Source organism: Triturus cristatus, chromosome 6, assembly GCF_964204655.1.
Source record: "Triturus cristatus chromosome 6, aTriCri1.1, whole genome shotgun sequence".
Taxonomy (NCBI): Eukaryota; Metazoa; Chordata; class Amphibia; order Caudata; family Salamandridae; genus Triturus; species Triturus cristatus.
In genome coordinates this window covers 545,873,565-545,888,848 of record NC_140589.1, presented here as the reverse complement: position 1 = coordinate 545,888,848, position 15,284 = coordinate 545,873,565, and positions in this window count along the sequence as shown.

Here is a 15,284-nt window from a genome sequence, read left to right as displayed (position 1 = left end):
ACAACCAATCAGAAGTGCGCTCGCGGACGGCCGAGTGCGCGCACCCTGCGCGCACGCTGCGCGCGTATAGATATATATATTGATTTAAATGCTATTTTCTCAGAAAATACTGAACAGATTTACACCAAACCTGCAAAAGGCACCAAACGGACATTATGGCTACCTCTCTGCCAAATTTCACGTAATTCTGTTCAGCCGTTCGGGCTGTAGCTGCGACTAAAGTCCCTATGGAAAAATCCATGGGAAAAACTTGTTTTGGGACCCCCCCTTTTTCTCGGCCCCCGCTTGACGAATCACCCCGAGACTTTCAGGGTAGGAGCGGAGCGGAGCGCCCCATTAGTTTTGAAAATTTCGCGAAGATTTGTCAATCGGCGCCAAAGTTATTCAAAATAGAATTTTGAGATTTCCTATGGAAACTCGGTCCTAACTATAACTATCTACTGGCGACCGCCAGTAGATAATATATATATATATATATATATATATTCCACAACACCACGTCTCCAGGAAAGAACGTGCGGCGCACTCAGGCTCAGTCAAAAGAAATTAGCTTTATTTGTTGTTCTCCGTGAAGACTAACACACGCGTTCCGGCACCCTGGCCTTCGTCAGTGTTAGTTTGCTGCGTTTGAAAATCACATTTAAATAATACATAATCCCATTGGACGTCAGGGCTGACGGGCAAAGTTGACAGAGGACTTAACATGTGGTTTACAAAAATTACCGTAACCACAGCGGCCATATTGGAATTGCCACTAGGTCGCAGAATCATAATATCAATTTACTAAAAAACAAATATAGAGACACAAAATATTGTGCCGTGTCATTTAAGCAAAATGCAAGAATAATAATTATTAACGAGAGGAGAAAGACAATTCATATGCAATACAATCACCAAGGCATAATTGTGTCCGTTCAGTAAAATACACTGGCATCAACGACTCTCTAAATCAATTCATGATAGGCACTGCTGTATTGCTGGCATACAGAGTGTATTATTCAGCAATTCATAAAGAAATTATTACTTTTTGGACAGATCCACTCCGTTCAAGATTGAATCGCCTTCTTTCAAAATTGAGCCCTCAAATGGGCAATTATCAAGCCACAACTAAAATACAGACTGTGCCATCATGTATGTGCTGCATTGAAAATCTAATCCACCTAACTAAAATGAGATGGAAACCAAGGTTGTGAAAGGTGTCCACCAAATCAACATATGTTACCAAGTGCATATAATTGCATCCTGTCACGTATAAAAAGATAGATGGGAACTTGGAGTCATGTGAAATTCAACCAATGAAGGACCATAGTTCTTCCTCCATATTGAGGCCCCCAGGGGTACGTGTCTGTAATTCAATAATGAACCGCGCCTCCAATTGGCGCAACTCCTTAACCCTATCTCCTCCTCTTTCGGTAATGGGGACATGGTCCAAACAAAAATAACTGAGTTTATCACTGCGGGATTCGTGCTTCTCTGCAAAATGCCTGGCTACGGGGTAAGCTGTGTCATGGTTGGTGATTGCCCGTGTGTGTTCCAATACTCGTTTCTTGGCGGGATGAATGGTACTTCCAATGTATTGGAGACCACACGGGCACATCATGCAATAAATTACAAAGCTGGTGTTACAGTTGAGGAATTTATTGATGACACGAGTTCCTTTCCTACCTGGATCAGTATATTCCTTTACCTTTTTGCTGTTTTTGCACGCCTTGCATGAGGCGCATGGGTAAAAGCCAACTGGAGTGTTTTTAGGAACCCTATCAGAAAAGTGACTGCGTACCAGCAAGTCTTTTAACGACTTGCTTTTACGGTAAGTTACCTCAGGCTTCTCTGGTGTGTCTTGACCAATAATGTTATCGGTCTGCAGTATTTTCCAGTTCCTCTCTACCAGCCTCCTTATAATCCCAGCCTTCGTTGAAAAACCTAGTATGAGTCGCGGACTATCCAACTTGTCTTCTGCTTGAATCCTCCTAGATTCATCTGAGCCGAGAAGAGAATGCCTCTCAATTGCCTGTACTTTGAGGGCTGTTTCACTTAGGAGACTATTGGTGTAACCTCTTTGTCTAAATCTACTAAGCGACTCGCTAGCTGCCTGGGTACAGTCCATGGGGAGTGTGCAGTTTCTTTTAAGGTGCAACAACTCCCCATAAGGAATACTGTGGATGAGTGACCGTGGATGTTGACTCATAAAATGCAGAACTGAATTCCCTGCGGTGGGCTTAAAGTAGAGTTTAGTACATATTTTGCCGTCCGCTACAAAGACTAAGAGGTCTAGGAAGGGTACTTCAATCTTACTCATGTCGCTGGTAAAACGCAGATTGAGGGTATTGGCATTCAGAATATTGATGTATTCTGTTGCTTCCTCGGATGTGCCCTTCCAAACGATGAACAGGTCGTCGATGTAACGTACCCATAGGGCAATTTTCTCAACCCATACATCGTTGTCCTCTGACCAGGCCACGTGCATCTCCCACCAGCCCACGAACAAGTTTGCGTAGCTGGGGGCGAAGCACGTGCCCATCGCGGTACCTTGAGTCTGCAGGTATAGCTGCCCACCAAACAGAAAAATATTGTTTCGCAAACAAAATTCGGCAAATTCAAGTAGCATATTGTTGTGCATCTGAAATTTAAGAGGTCTGGCTCTAAGGAAATACTGGAGTGCTACCAACCCATCAGTGTGTGCAATGCAAGTGTATAAGCTGGTTATGTCCATGGTAATAAGCACAAAGTCCGGTTCCCACTGTATCTCCTGAATACGTTTGATGAAGTCTGTGGTGTCTTGGACATAGGAACTCAAATCTTTAACAAGAGGAAACAGAAAATAATCTACATAGATGGACACTTTTTCGAGCAGGCTTTCTTTGCTTGAAACTATAGGTCGCCCAGGTGGCTTTTGGGCGTCCTTATGGATTTTTTGTAAATGGTAAAATGTCGATAAAACAGGGCTGTCCACTTTTAGAAACTGAAATTCATATTCCTCCAGGATGCCACTGTTCCTCCATTTGTCAAGCAAATTATAGAATACTAACACACTGGTGTTGTACCTCTCCCTTTGAATTTTCACATAGCTGGATGTATCCCCAAGAAGACGTAATGCTTCCCCTCGATAAAGATCCTTAGACATCACCACCACATTACCGCCCTTATCAGACTGTTTGATGATGATGTCGATATCCTCTTTGAGGGACTTGACTGCTGCCCATTGGGCTTTGGATAAATTGAAGAAACGTTTGTTTTTATGTTGTCGTTGCTTATCTTGCATCCTCAATTTGTTAAGATCCTTAATCACAGAATCATGAAAACAGTCAATTGCATCAAAAGGCATTTTGGGTATGAACCTGGATTTCTTTTTAAATTTACTTTTGCCGCTGGTTTGATTGATACCCAGGTGTGAGTGTTCTTCTTGCTCTGTTGTTGTCATGTCCATTTGCAGATCGTGCAGAACTTGGAGTGCCTCAGAGTCATGTCCTGTAAGTTCATCCGTTATCAAATGTGTTGTAGTGGGGGAAGGCAAAATAGGACGTAGTTTAAAGGTTTTCTGCAATTTCAATTTGCGTACAAAACAATAAAGATCGATCCGTGTTTTCACATAGTCCCATTCCGAAGTGGGGCAGAACGTGAGACCCATCTCGAGAACACCAATTTCATCTTTAGTCAATGTTCTCGTAGAGAGATTAATTACTGTTTGCTTATCTACTTCCTGTTGATTCCACATTTGCCCCTTGTTGTCCGGGGTACTCCACCCCCTCTTGTGGTTCTTGCCCCCTCTCCTAGTTTTCCGGCGTTTCGGTCTGGGGGTTTCGCTCTTTGCGGGTACCTCCTCCATGATTCTTTCATGATCTCGTATTCCCTGGGAAAATCCGGCTCCTTATTTCCACTGGCTCCTTGATCCATCGGAGCACTTTCTGTCTCTGATTGGTCGGTTTCAATCTCAGACTCCGATGTGTCTCTTTGAGCCAGTTCTCTACTGTTCGAAGTTGCTGATTGGAGAGTTTTTCTCGGTGCGTCGTACTTCCTGGCAAAGGTCAGAACTCTACCTGACTCATAGTCATGTTGGTCCCTTGCAAACGTACTTTGTTTGCGTCTTTTGATATCATTCTCATATGCAATTAATCTTGTTTTTATCTTGCTTCCAAAAGCTGCAACTTCCAGGTAACGGCGGAGCAAGGTCTCGAATTACTTGGCAAAAACCAAGTTGCGGGAACCAAGCGGCTGATAGGACTTTACATCGGGATTTGGCAGACACAGCAGATGCGAATGCCGAGCAGTGGGCGTGCATAACATGAAGTAGTCAGCCACCTGGGTGAGTCCGTTTCAAGCCTCCATTCTAATCAAGGTTATTTGCGGCAAGTGTGTAGTTGCTACGACAATTAGAGTTCGCATTATTGTCAAGACATTTTTCATAACATTGTTTACTTCCGTGAAGGATAATGTTCAGTGACGCTGAAAGACTGGAAGCAGCTGAATTAGTCTTTCAGTGCGCTGCATCTAGACTGGATTCAGATGCAGGCACGAGCACAGACAGAGGACCAGAGAATTTGAAGGGGTGGTTCACCAAGTTGGAAAGCACCTATGAGAAAGAAATCAGGAAGTGGTTGGAGGCGACTTCCCTCCAGAGATACTTGGATGTAGGACGTATACCCAGGGGGCTTCGGATCTACACTATTCCCTCATACGAAAACCCGGATCCTAATCTACTAAAAGACTGGGCTGAGCACACGGTGGCATCTTCCAATGGCATGGTACAAATATTAATAACATATGCCAAAAGTGACAGAACAAAACTCCTGGATGAAATTAAGGAGATAGAGCAACATATCTCTACCCTGGGGGAACACTCAGAGGCGGAAAATCTCAGAAGCAAGATGAAAACAAGATTAATTGCATATGAGAATGATATCAAAAGACGCAAACAAAGTACGTTTGCAAGGGACCAACATGACTATGAGTCAGGTAGAGTTCTGACCTTTGCCAGGAAGTACGACGCACCGAGAAAAACTCTCCAATCAGCAACTTCGAACAGTAGAGAACTGGCTCAAAGAGACACATCGGAGTCTGAGATTGAAACCGACCAATCAGAGACAGAAAGTGCTCCGATGGATCAAGGAGCCAGTGGAAATAAGGAGCCGGATTTTCCCAGGGAATACGAGATCATGAAAGAATCAGGGAGGAGGTACCCGCAAAGAGCGAAACCCCCAGACCGAAACGCCAGAAAACTAGGAGAGGGGGCAAGAACCACAAGAGGGGGTGGAGTACCCCGGACAACAAGGGGCAAATGTGGAATCAACAGGAAGTAGATAAGCAAACAGTAATTAATCTCTCTACGAGAACATTGACTAAAGATGAAATTGGTGTTCTCGAGATGGGTCTCACGTTCTGCCCCACTTCGGAATGGGACTATGTGCAAACACGGATCGATCTTTATTGTTTTGTACGCAAATTGAAATTGCAGAAAACCTTTAAACTACGTCCTATTTTGCCTTCCCCCACTTCAACACATTTGATAACGGATGAACTTACAGGACATGACTCTGAGGCACTCCAATGTCTGCACGATCTGCAAATGGACATGACAACAATGGAGCAAGAAGAACACTCACACCTGGGTATCAATCAAACCAGCGGGAAAAGTAAATTTAAAAAGAAATCCAGGTTCATACCCAAAATGCCTTTTGATGCAATTGACTGTTTTCATGATTCTGTGATTAAGGATCTTAACAAATTGAGGATGCAAGATAAGCAACGACAACATAAAAACAAACGTTTCTTCAATTTATCCAAAGCCCAATGCGCAGCAGTCAAGTCCCTCAAAGAGGATACCGACATCATCATCAAACAGTCTGATAAGGGCGGTAATGTGGTGGTGATGTCTAAGGATCTTTATCGAGGGGAAGCATTACGTCTTCTTGGGGATACATCCAGCTATGTGAAAATTCAAAGGGAGAGGTACAACACCAGTGTGTTAGTATTCTATAATTTGCTTGACAAATGGAGAAACAGTGGCATCCTGGAGGAATATGAATTTCAGTTTCTAAAAGGCCCTGTTTTACCGACATTTTACCATTTACCAAAAATCCATAAGGACGCCCAAAAGCCACCTGGGCGACCTATAGTTTCAAGCAAAGAAAGCCTGCTCGAAAAAGTGTCCATCTATGTAGATTATTTTCTGTTTCCTCTTGTTAAATATTTGAGTTCCTATGTCCAAGACACCACAGACTTCATCAAACGTATTCAGGAGATACAGTGGGAACCGGACTTTGTGCTTATTACCATGGACATAACCAGCTTATACACTTGCATTGCACACACTGATGGGTTGGTAGCACTCCAGTATTTCCTTAGAGCCAGACCTCTGAAATTTCAGATGCACAACAATATGCTACTTGAATTTGCCGAATTTTGTTTGCGAAACAATATTTTTCTGTTTGATGGGAAGCTATACCTGCAGACTCAAGGTACCGCGATGGGCACGTGCTTCGCCCCCAGCTACGCGAACTTGTTCGTGGGCTGGTGGGAGAAGCACGTGGCCTGGTCAGAGGACAACGATGTATGGGTTGAGAAAATTGCCCTATGGGTACGTTACATCGATGACCTGTTCATCGTTTGGAAGGGCACATCCGAGGAAGCAACAGAATACATCAATATTCTGAATGCCAATACCCTCAATCTGCGTTTTACCAGCTACATGAGTAAGAATGAAGTACCCTTCCTAGACCTCTTAGTCTTTGTAGCGGACGGCAAAATATGTACTAAACTCTACCGTAAGCCCACCGCAGGGAATTCAGTTCTGCATTTTATGAGTCAACATCCACGGTCACTCATCCACAGTATTCCTTATGGGGAGTTGTTGCGCCTTAAAAGAAACTGCACACTCCCCATGGACTGTACCCAGGCAGCTAGCGAGTCGCTTAGTAGATTTAGACAAAGAGGTTACACCAATAGTCTCCTAAGTGAAACAGCCCTCAAAGTACAGGCAATTGAGAGGCATTCTCTTCTCGGCTCGGATGAATCTAGGAGGATTCAAGCAGAAGACAAGTTGGATAGTCCGCGACTCATACTAGGTTTTTCAACGAAGGCTGGGATTATAAGGAGGCTGGTAGAGAGGAACTGGAAAATACTGCAGACCGATAACATTATTGGTCAAGACACACCAGAGAAGCCTGAGGTAACTTACCGTAAAAGCAAGTCGTTAAAAGACTTGCTGGTACGCAGTCACTTTTCTGATAGGGTTCCTAAAAACACTCCAGTTGGCTTTTACCCATGCGCCTCATGCAAGGCGTGCAAAAACAGCAAAAAGGTAAAGGAATATACTATTCCAGGTAGGAAAGGAACTAGTGTCATCAATAAATTCCTCAACTGTAACACCAGCTTTGTAATTTATTGCATGATGTGCCCGTGTGGTCTCCAATACATTGGAAGTACCATTCATCCCGCCAAGAAACGAGTATTGGAACACACACGGGCAATCACCAACCACGACACAGCTTACCCCGTAGCCAGGCATTTTGCAGAGAAGCACGAATCCCGCAGTGATAAACTCAGTTATTTTTGTTTGGACCATGTCCCCATTACCGAAAGAGGAGGAGATAGGGTTAAGGAGTTGCGCCAATTGGAGGCGCGGTTCATTATTGAATTACAGACACGTACCCCTGGGGGCCTCAATATGGAGGAAGAACTATGGTCCTTCATTGGTTGAATTTCACATGACTCCAAGTTCCCATCTATCTTTTTATACGTGACAGGATGCAATTATATGCACATGGTAACATATGTTGATTTGGTGGACACCTCTCACAACCTTGGTTTCCATCTCATTTTAGTTAGGTGGATTAGATTTTCAATGCAGCACATACATGATGGCACAGTCTGTATTTTAGTTGTGGCTTGATTATTGCCCATTTGAGGGCTCAATTTTGAAAGAAGGCGATTCAATCTTGAACGGAGTGGATCTGTCCAAAAAGTAATAATTTCTTTATGAATTGCTGATTAATTCACTCTGTCTGCCAGCAATACAGCAGTGCCTATAATGAATTGATTTAGAGAGTCGTTGATGCCAGTGTATTTTACTGAACGGACACAATTATGCCTTGGTGATTGTATTGCATATGAATTGTCTTTCTCCTCTCGTTAATAATTATTATTCTTGCATTTTGCTTAAATGACACGGCACGATATTTTGTGTCTCTATATTTATTTTTTAGTAAATTGATATTATGATTCTGCGACCTAGTGGCAATTCCAATATGGCCGCTGTGGTTACGGTGATTTTTGTAAACCACATGTTAAGTCCTCTGTTGACTTTGCCCATCAGCCCTGACGTCCAATGGGATTATGTATTATTTAAATGTGATTTTCGAACACAGGAAACTAACACTGACGAAGGCCGGGGGGCGGAACGCGTGTGGTAGTCTTCACGGAGAACAACAAATAAAGCTAATTTCTTTTGACTGAGCCTGAGTGCACCGCACGTTCTTTCTTGGAGACGTGGTGTTGTGCAATAAGTAATTGCGCTATCGCCCGCGCTATCGGCGCCACCCACACTGCAGAGAGCAAAGGAGAGGGGCAGTTTTGTTTTTGCCATATATATATATATATATATATAGATACACGGGGCTCAACATGTGAGGTACAGGCCATGGATTGAAGACAGCAACGCTTGCCGGAGCCTACCAAGGGCTTTTTATGCAGCATGGAATTCGTGAAAGCATCCATCCAGGTTTGATAAACGGACTACGTATCCCAGAATCCTGACATGCTGACTCATACAGAGCCGCCGAATCACGGCGCATGATTGCTGGTAAATAGGGAGGTGGAGTCCATTATGCTTTCACTGACTGTTGGCTGCCCCTGAGGAAGAGATGTTCTCGAAATGCGTCGGGCTACAGTCATTTGCTTGGATGTAACGGCGAGCTGAGCTGTCTGTACCAATAAAGGCTTTGGGGATAAGCGGACCTGTAACCTGAGTGCGGCTCAATTGTTGGACTCCCCATGTGTACTGATGTTTTGGCTAGGGGTGGGCGGAATTTGCGGAATTAACCTTCGCAAATTATCGCGAGAATGTTTAAAATTATCGCAAACAAGCAGAAATATCGCGAAGATGCGGAAGTTTTTTTCCGGCATGTTCGCGAGATTTTCTGCATGGTTGCGAGTCGCCAACTTACCCATGTGGTTGCTTGCGGGCGCGGCCATCTTGTTTTGAGTTGTTCTCGCGGTGCATGATCGCGAGAAGAAAGACGTGATCGCGCGACGCATGACGTCACTGCGGGCGCGAACTGTCGCGAGACAGCGCAAATGGCTAAAAACAATACAACATCTCATGGAGAACGCGACCGGATCAAGAAAACTTGTCGGCGAACGCAGGGATTCAGGTAAGGCGATCGCGCGCGCGCGAGAATGTATCATTTTACAGCGCGAGCAAGAAACAAATTATCGCCAAGCTGCGGAAACCGGAATTTTTGACATTTTCGCGCTCTCCGCGGAACGCAAAAATGTCAAATTATCGCAATTTCCGCGAACGGAACGAAATTTTTGCCCAGGCCTAGTTTTGGCGGATGTCCTGCCGCCGAGCCTGCACCACCCCAGAATCATCAGGGGGTCACGCAGTTCCCATTAACGGGGCTCAATATGTGAGGTACAGGCCATGGATTGAAGACAGCAACGCTTGCCGGAGCCTACCAAGGGCTTTTTATGCAGCATGGAATTCGTGAAAGCATCCATCCAGGTTTGATAAATGGACTACGTATCCCAGAATCCTGACATGCTGACTCATACAGAGCCGCCGAATCACGGCGCATGATTGCTGGTAAATAGGGAGGTGGAGTCCATTATGCTTTCACTGACTGTTGGCTGCCCCTGAGGAAGAGATGTTCTCGAAACGCGTCGGGCTACAGTCATTTGCTTGGATGTAACGGCGAGCTGAGCTGTCTGTACCAATAAAGGCTTTGGGGATAAGCGGACCTGTAACCTGAGTGCGGCTCAATTGTTGGACTCCCCATGTGTACTGATGTATTGGCGGACGTCCTGCCGCCGAGCCTGCACCACCCCAGAATCATCAGGGGGTCACGCAGTTCCCGATACACGGGGCTCAATATGTGAGGTACAGGCCATGGATTGAAGACAGCAACGCTTGCCGGAGCCTACCAAGGGCTTTTTATGCAGCATGGAATTCGTGAAAGCATCCTTCCAGGTTTGATAAACGGACTACGTATCCCAGAATCCTGACATGCTGACTCATACAGAGCCGCCGAATCACGGCTAATGATTGCTGGTAAATAGGGAGGTGGAGTCATTATGCTTTCACTGACTGTTGGCTGCCCCTGAGGAAGAGATGTTCTCGAAACGTGTCAGGCTACAGTCATTTGCTTGGATGTAACGGCGAGCTGAGCTGTCTGTACCAATAAAGGCTTTGGGGATAAGCGGACCTGTAACCTGAGTGCGGCTCAATTGTTGGACTCCCCATGTGTACTGATATATATATATATATATATATATATATATATATATATATATATATATATATATATATATATATATATATATATATATATATATATATATATATATATATATATTTATTCATTTATTATTACCTACTTTCGGTCGCCAGTAGGTAGTTATAGTTAGGACCTAGTTACTGTAGGAAAATGGCAATATTCTATTCGCAATAACTTTGGCGCCGATTGATGAATCTTTGTTAAATTTTCAAAACTAATTGGGGGTGATTCGTCAAGGGGGGGCAAGAAAAAAGGAAGGTCGAATGAGTGAACGGAATTACCCCAAATTTGGCAGGGAGAAGGGTCTTGGTCTAGAAACAATGCTTTTGTTTATTTGGTGTAAATCCGTTCAGTAGCTTGCTGCTGATTGGCTGCGAGCGCTGCGAGCGTTTGCAACTTGGAAGTGTTGGCCGCCCATTTGGTATTTCCGTTGAATTAGTAAGGGGGGAAAAGGGTGAAAAATGTGGGAAAGAGGAGGGTAGGAGCACTGTAACCTTGGTGGGGTGTTTAGGGTGTGCTATAGAGGGGGTGCGAAGTGAACTAATCGTACCTACTGGTGTGAAAGTTCTAGGCTACGAAAATTAAGTGAGGTATTGGCTAGTGTGTGATGTTTCTAAGGTGAGCTTGTGCACGACTCGAGGATTAAAGCATGATCCCACACTATGGGTCTTATGATGTGAAGTCATGTGCCCTGGCCGCTGCAGTACAGTTGTGGAAGTAGTGTCAGCATGTGTTTATACCTACTAGGATGAAATACTGACCCGTAGTGGTGTGAAAGTCCTTGGTACGGAAAATATGTGAGGTATTGTCAAGAGTGTCATGGAGGGAGGCAGTGTTGGCTGCCATTTTGTGATTCCGTTGAAGTGAGTAAGGGGAAAAAAGGGTGAAAAAAGTGGGAAATAGGAGGGTACGAGCACTGTAACCTCTGTGGGGTGTTTAGGGTGTGCTATAGAGGGGGTGCGAAGTGAACTAGTCATACCTACCGGTATGAAAAAGTGCTAGGCTACAAAAATTAAGTGAGGTGTTGCCTAGAGTGTGATGCTGCTAAGGTGAGGTGTTGCGGGACTCGGGGATCAGAGCGTGATTCTAAATTGTGTGTCTTATGCTGTGAAGTCATGTGCCATGGCCGCTGCAGTACAGATGTTGAAGTAGTGTCAGCATGTGTTTATAACTACTAGGACAAACTACTGACCCGTACTGGTCTGAAAGTTCTGGGGTACAGAAAATATGTGAGGTAGTGTGTAGAGTCCCATGATGTTAAGCTGAGCTGTTGCCGGACTCGGGGTGAAAGCATGAGCCCAAACTGTGTGTCATACGCTGTGAAATCATGTGCTCTGGCCGCTGTGCCACATCTGTGCAAGTAGTGTCAGCATGTAGTTATAGCCACTTGGAGGAACTTTTGTTTCGAACATTGTAACTTGTGTATGGTGCTTAGGGGGTGTTATATAGTGAGTGTGAAGGTAAATTCGTGTGTATGAAATGAATTTGGTATTTGGAAAGCACTGACTCCTACGGGTCTGGTGGCGCTGGTGGCATAAGGTGAGGTGCTGCTGGAGTTGGGAATAAAGCTGAAGAACTACTGACTCCTATTGTGAACTTTTAACGTGCACGTGCCGTTAAATTTTCGATAAAATGTTGCAAAAGTATATCGTTAGGTTAATAAAAAAAATGATGAACTTTTAACCTGCAGGTGTGGTAGAAGGTTCCAGAAAGTGTGGTGATAAAATAGGTTGAACTTGTGACCTGTATGTGGCGCGGAATAATAAGTAACTTTTCGGAAGGAATATTCTAAATTAACCAATGGAGGTAAGATTTGGAAGGTCGTTGAAGGAATGAAGTATTCTGATTTGTTCTTTACATGTATTTATGTGTGGAGCGACAGAGAAATTGTGCCATTCCTGGTTTCATTCTTGATGAAGTCAGAGCTTTACATGTGCTATGTGAGAAAGAGAGAATTGTATGTGTGTGGCATTTGAAATCTGGATAACAACTACAAAGTTGAGTTAGAAATGAACAAGGTGTGTTATGTGTTTTATAGCATTGATTAAGTATTTGAGGTGATGTTTTTAATTTTGAAAGTATTTTTTATTTCACAGTGATATAGTGTTAGTAAAGTGTGGTGTTTGATATTGGTTATGAAATATGCATACAATTTGAGCTGTTGCTATATAAGTATTTTATATATGTTTAGGAATTTTTCACAGAGAAGTTTGTCATCTTTATAGGACTGTATTGTTTTGAAAATGAGGTACAGCATTAATTTGAGTTTGTAATGTATTTGGGGAGATAAAGAAAATGTTGCATCTTTGCAACTGATACTTTTTGTGGAAATAGTGGTGTGGGGGGTGATGGTAGGAGACGTATGTGTTATTAAGTTAAAAGCGATAAAACATAATGCAGAAATGTTATGTGGGCAGGTTGTGGTCTTATTTTTGACACTGAGAGGCAGTTTTGAATGTAAGTCAGGGTAGGTTGTTGTACAGTGGGGCCGTGTACTGTGTTTGGAGATTACATGGAGAGGAGAAGGAGATAGGAAAAGTGATACATTCCTTTTATATGTACGGATAGTTTGAATCATGTGATCCTAAGTTGAGATAAATATGAATATGGTTTCTGGTTTGCATTTGGATATAGTGAATCGTTTTTGTAGTTTCTGACTAGTGAATAATAAAAAGGTAGATATACTAGAATATATGGTAGTAAATATACTAATTATTATCTGTTCTTATGGAATAGAAGTAGTTGGGGAGATGTTTTATAAATGTGTGAGAGATAAGAAAATGTAAATGTGCTGTACATTTTCTGTATGACTTTGTTGACATTAGAGAACTACATGTGATTATAAGTGATACTATTTGTCAGGCTGTGTCGCTGTGGCGGATATATGTAGGTGTTGAAGTGGTTCGTGTTTTACTGATGGTGAGCTTAACTATCCCTTTTGAGACACTCGTCAATTTATTCATTCCATTTAATATCTTTAATATAGATACAGTAAAGGGACTGTATATCAAAAGTTTGGGAATTTGAACTTTGTTTACTCTCCCCATGCCCTGCTATACACTCTACAGAGTGTTTAAACGACTTTCGTAACATATAGATGTCTAGCTAGTAAAGGTGGTGTAGATCGACTGGGCCCATTTATAAACCGTGCTATGGGATGGTTTATGTTTTACCCGCCAATTTGCATGTTTGAATACTTTTTGCTGATAAGTGTTCCGGCAGACACCTGTTAAAATTAACCTCGTATATGGGTATAGTGGCGCTACTTTGAATGGTGGGGGTTTCTGTTTGATTTCGTACAGTTAAGCAAGGGCGGGGATGGGTGTGGGGGAGGTGGTTATGTTGCTGATTGAAACGCAGAATATAGTAACGTGCAGATGTCGAGCTACTAAAGGTGATCTAGCACCACTGGGAGCACTTATAAAGCACCCTATGGCATGGGATATGTTTTAGTCGCAAATTTGCATGTTTTAATACGTTTTGCTGATGAGCGTTTTGGGAGACATCTGTTGAAATTAAGCCTCTGTTTGGCTATAGTAACGCTTCTACGTTTGCTGGGGCTCTTTCTTTTATTGCGTAAAGTTAAGCAAGGGCGGGTGTTGAGGTGGTGTAGTGGTACTGTGACTATTTATAAACCGTCTTATGGTATGGTGTATTTTTGAGTTGCAAAATTGCAGGTTTTAATAGGTTTTACTGATGAACGTTCCGGCAGACACCTGTTGACATTAAGTCTATGTATGGGTATAGTGGCGGTAACGGGAGTGCTGGGGCTCGTTGTTTGATTTCGTAAGGTTAAGCAAGGATGGGTTGGGGTGGGGGAGGTGCGTATGTTGCTGATTATAAGACGGATATTTGTAACGTGGGCATGTGTAGTTACTAAAGGTAATGTAGTTTTACTGGGCCCATTTAGAAACAGTGCTATGGGATGGTTTATGTTTTACCCGCGAATTTGAATGTTTGAATACTTTTTGCTGATAAGTGTTCCGGTAGACACATGTTAAAATTAAGCCTGTGTATGGGTATAGTGGTGCTACTAGGAATGGGGGGTTTCTGTTTGATTTCATACTGTTAACCAAGGGCGGGGGTGGGTGTGGGGGAGGTAGTTATGTTGCTGTTTGAAATACAGAATATCGTAACGTGGAAACGTGGAGCTACTAAAGGTGATGTAGTACCCTGGGAGAACTTATAAAGCACCCTATGGCATGGTATATGTTTTACCTGCAAATTTGCATGTTTTAATACGGTTTGCTGAGGAGCTTTTCAGGAGACATCTGTTGAAGTTAAGGCTGTGTATGGCTATAGTGGCGCTTCTATTTTGCTTGGGCTCTTTCTTTTATTGTGTAAAGTTAAGCAAGGGCAGGTGTTGAGGTGATGTAGTGGTACTGTGACTATTTATAAACCGTCTTATGGTATGGTGTATGTTTGAGTTGCAAAATTGTAAGTTTTAATAGCTTTTGCTGATGAGAATTCCGGCAGACACCTGTAGACATTAAGTCTATCTATGGCTATAGTGGCGGTAACGGGAGTGCAGGGGCTCGTTGCTTGATTTAGTAAGGTTAAGCACTGGTATGGGTGGGGGTGGGGAATGTGCGTATGTTGCTGATTATAAGATGGACATTTGTAACATGGCATGTGTGGTTAGTAAAGGTAATGTAGTTTGAGTGGGCCTATTTATTAACCATGCTATGGTATTGTTTATGTTTTTCCCGCAAATTTGCATGTTTGAATACTTTTTGTTTATAAGTGTTCCGGCACACACCTGTTAAAATTAACCTCGTATATGGATATAGT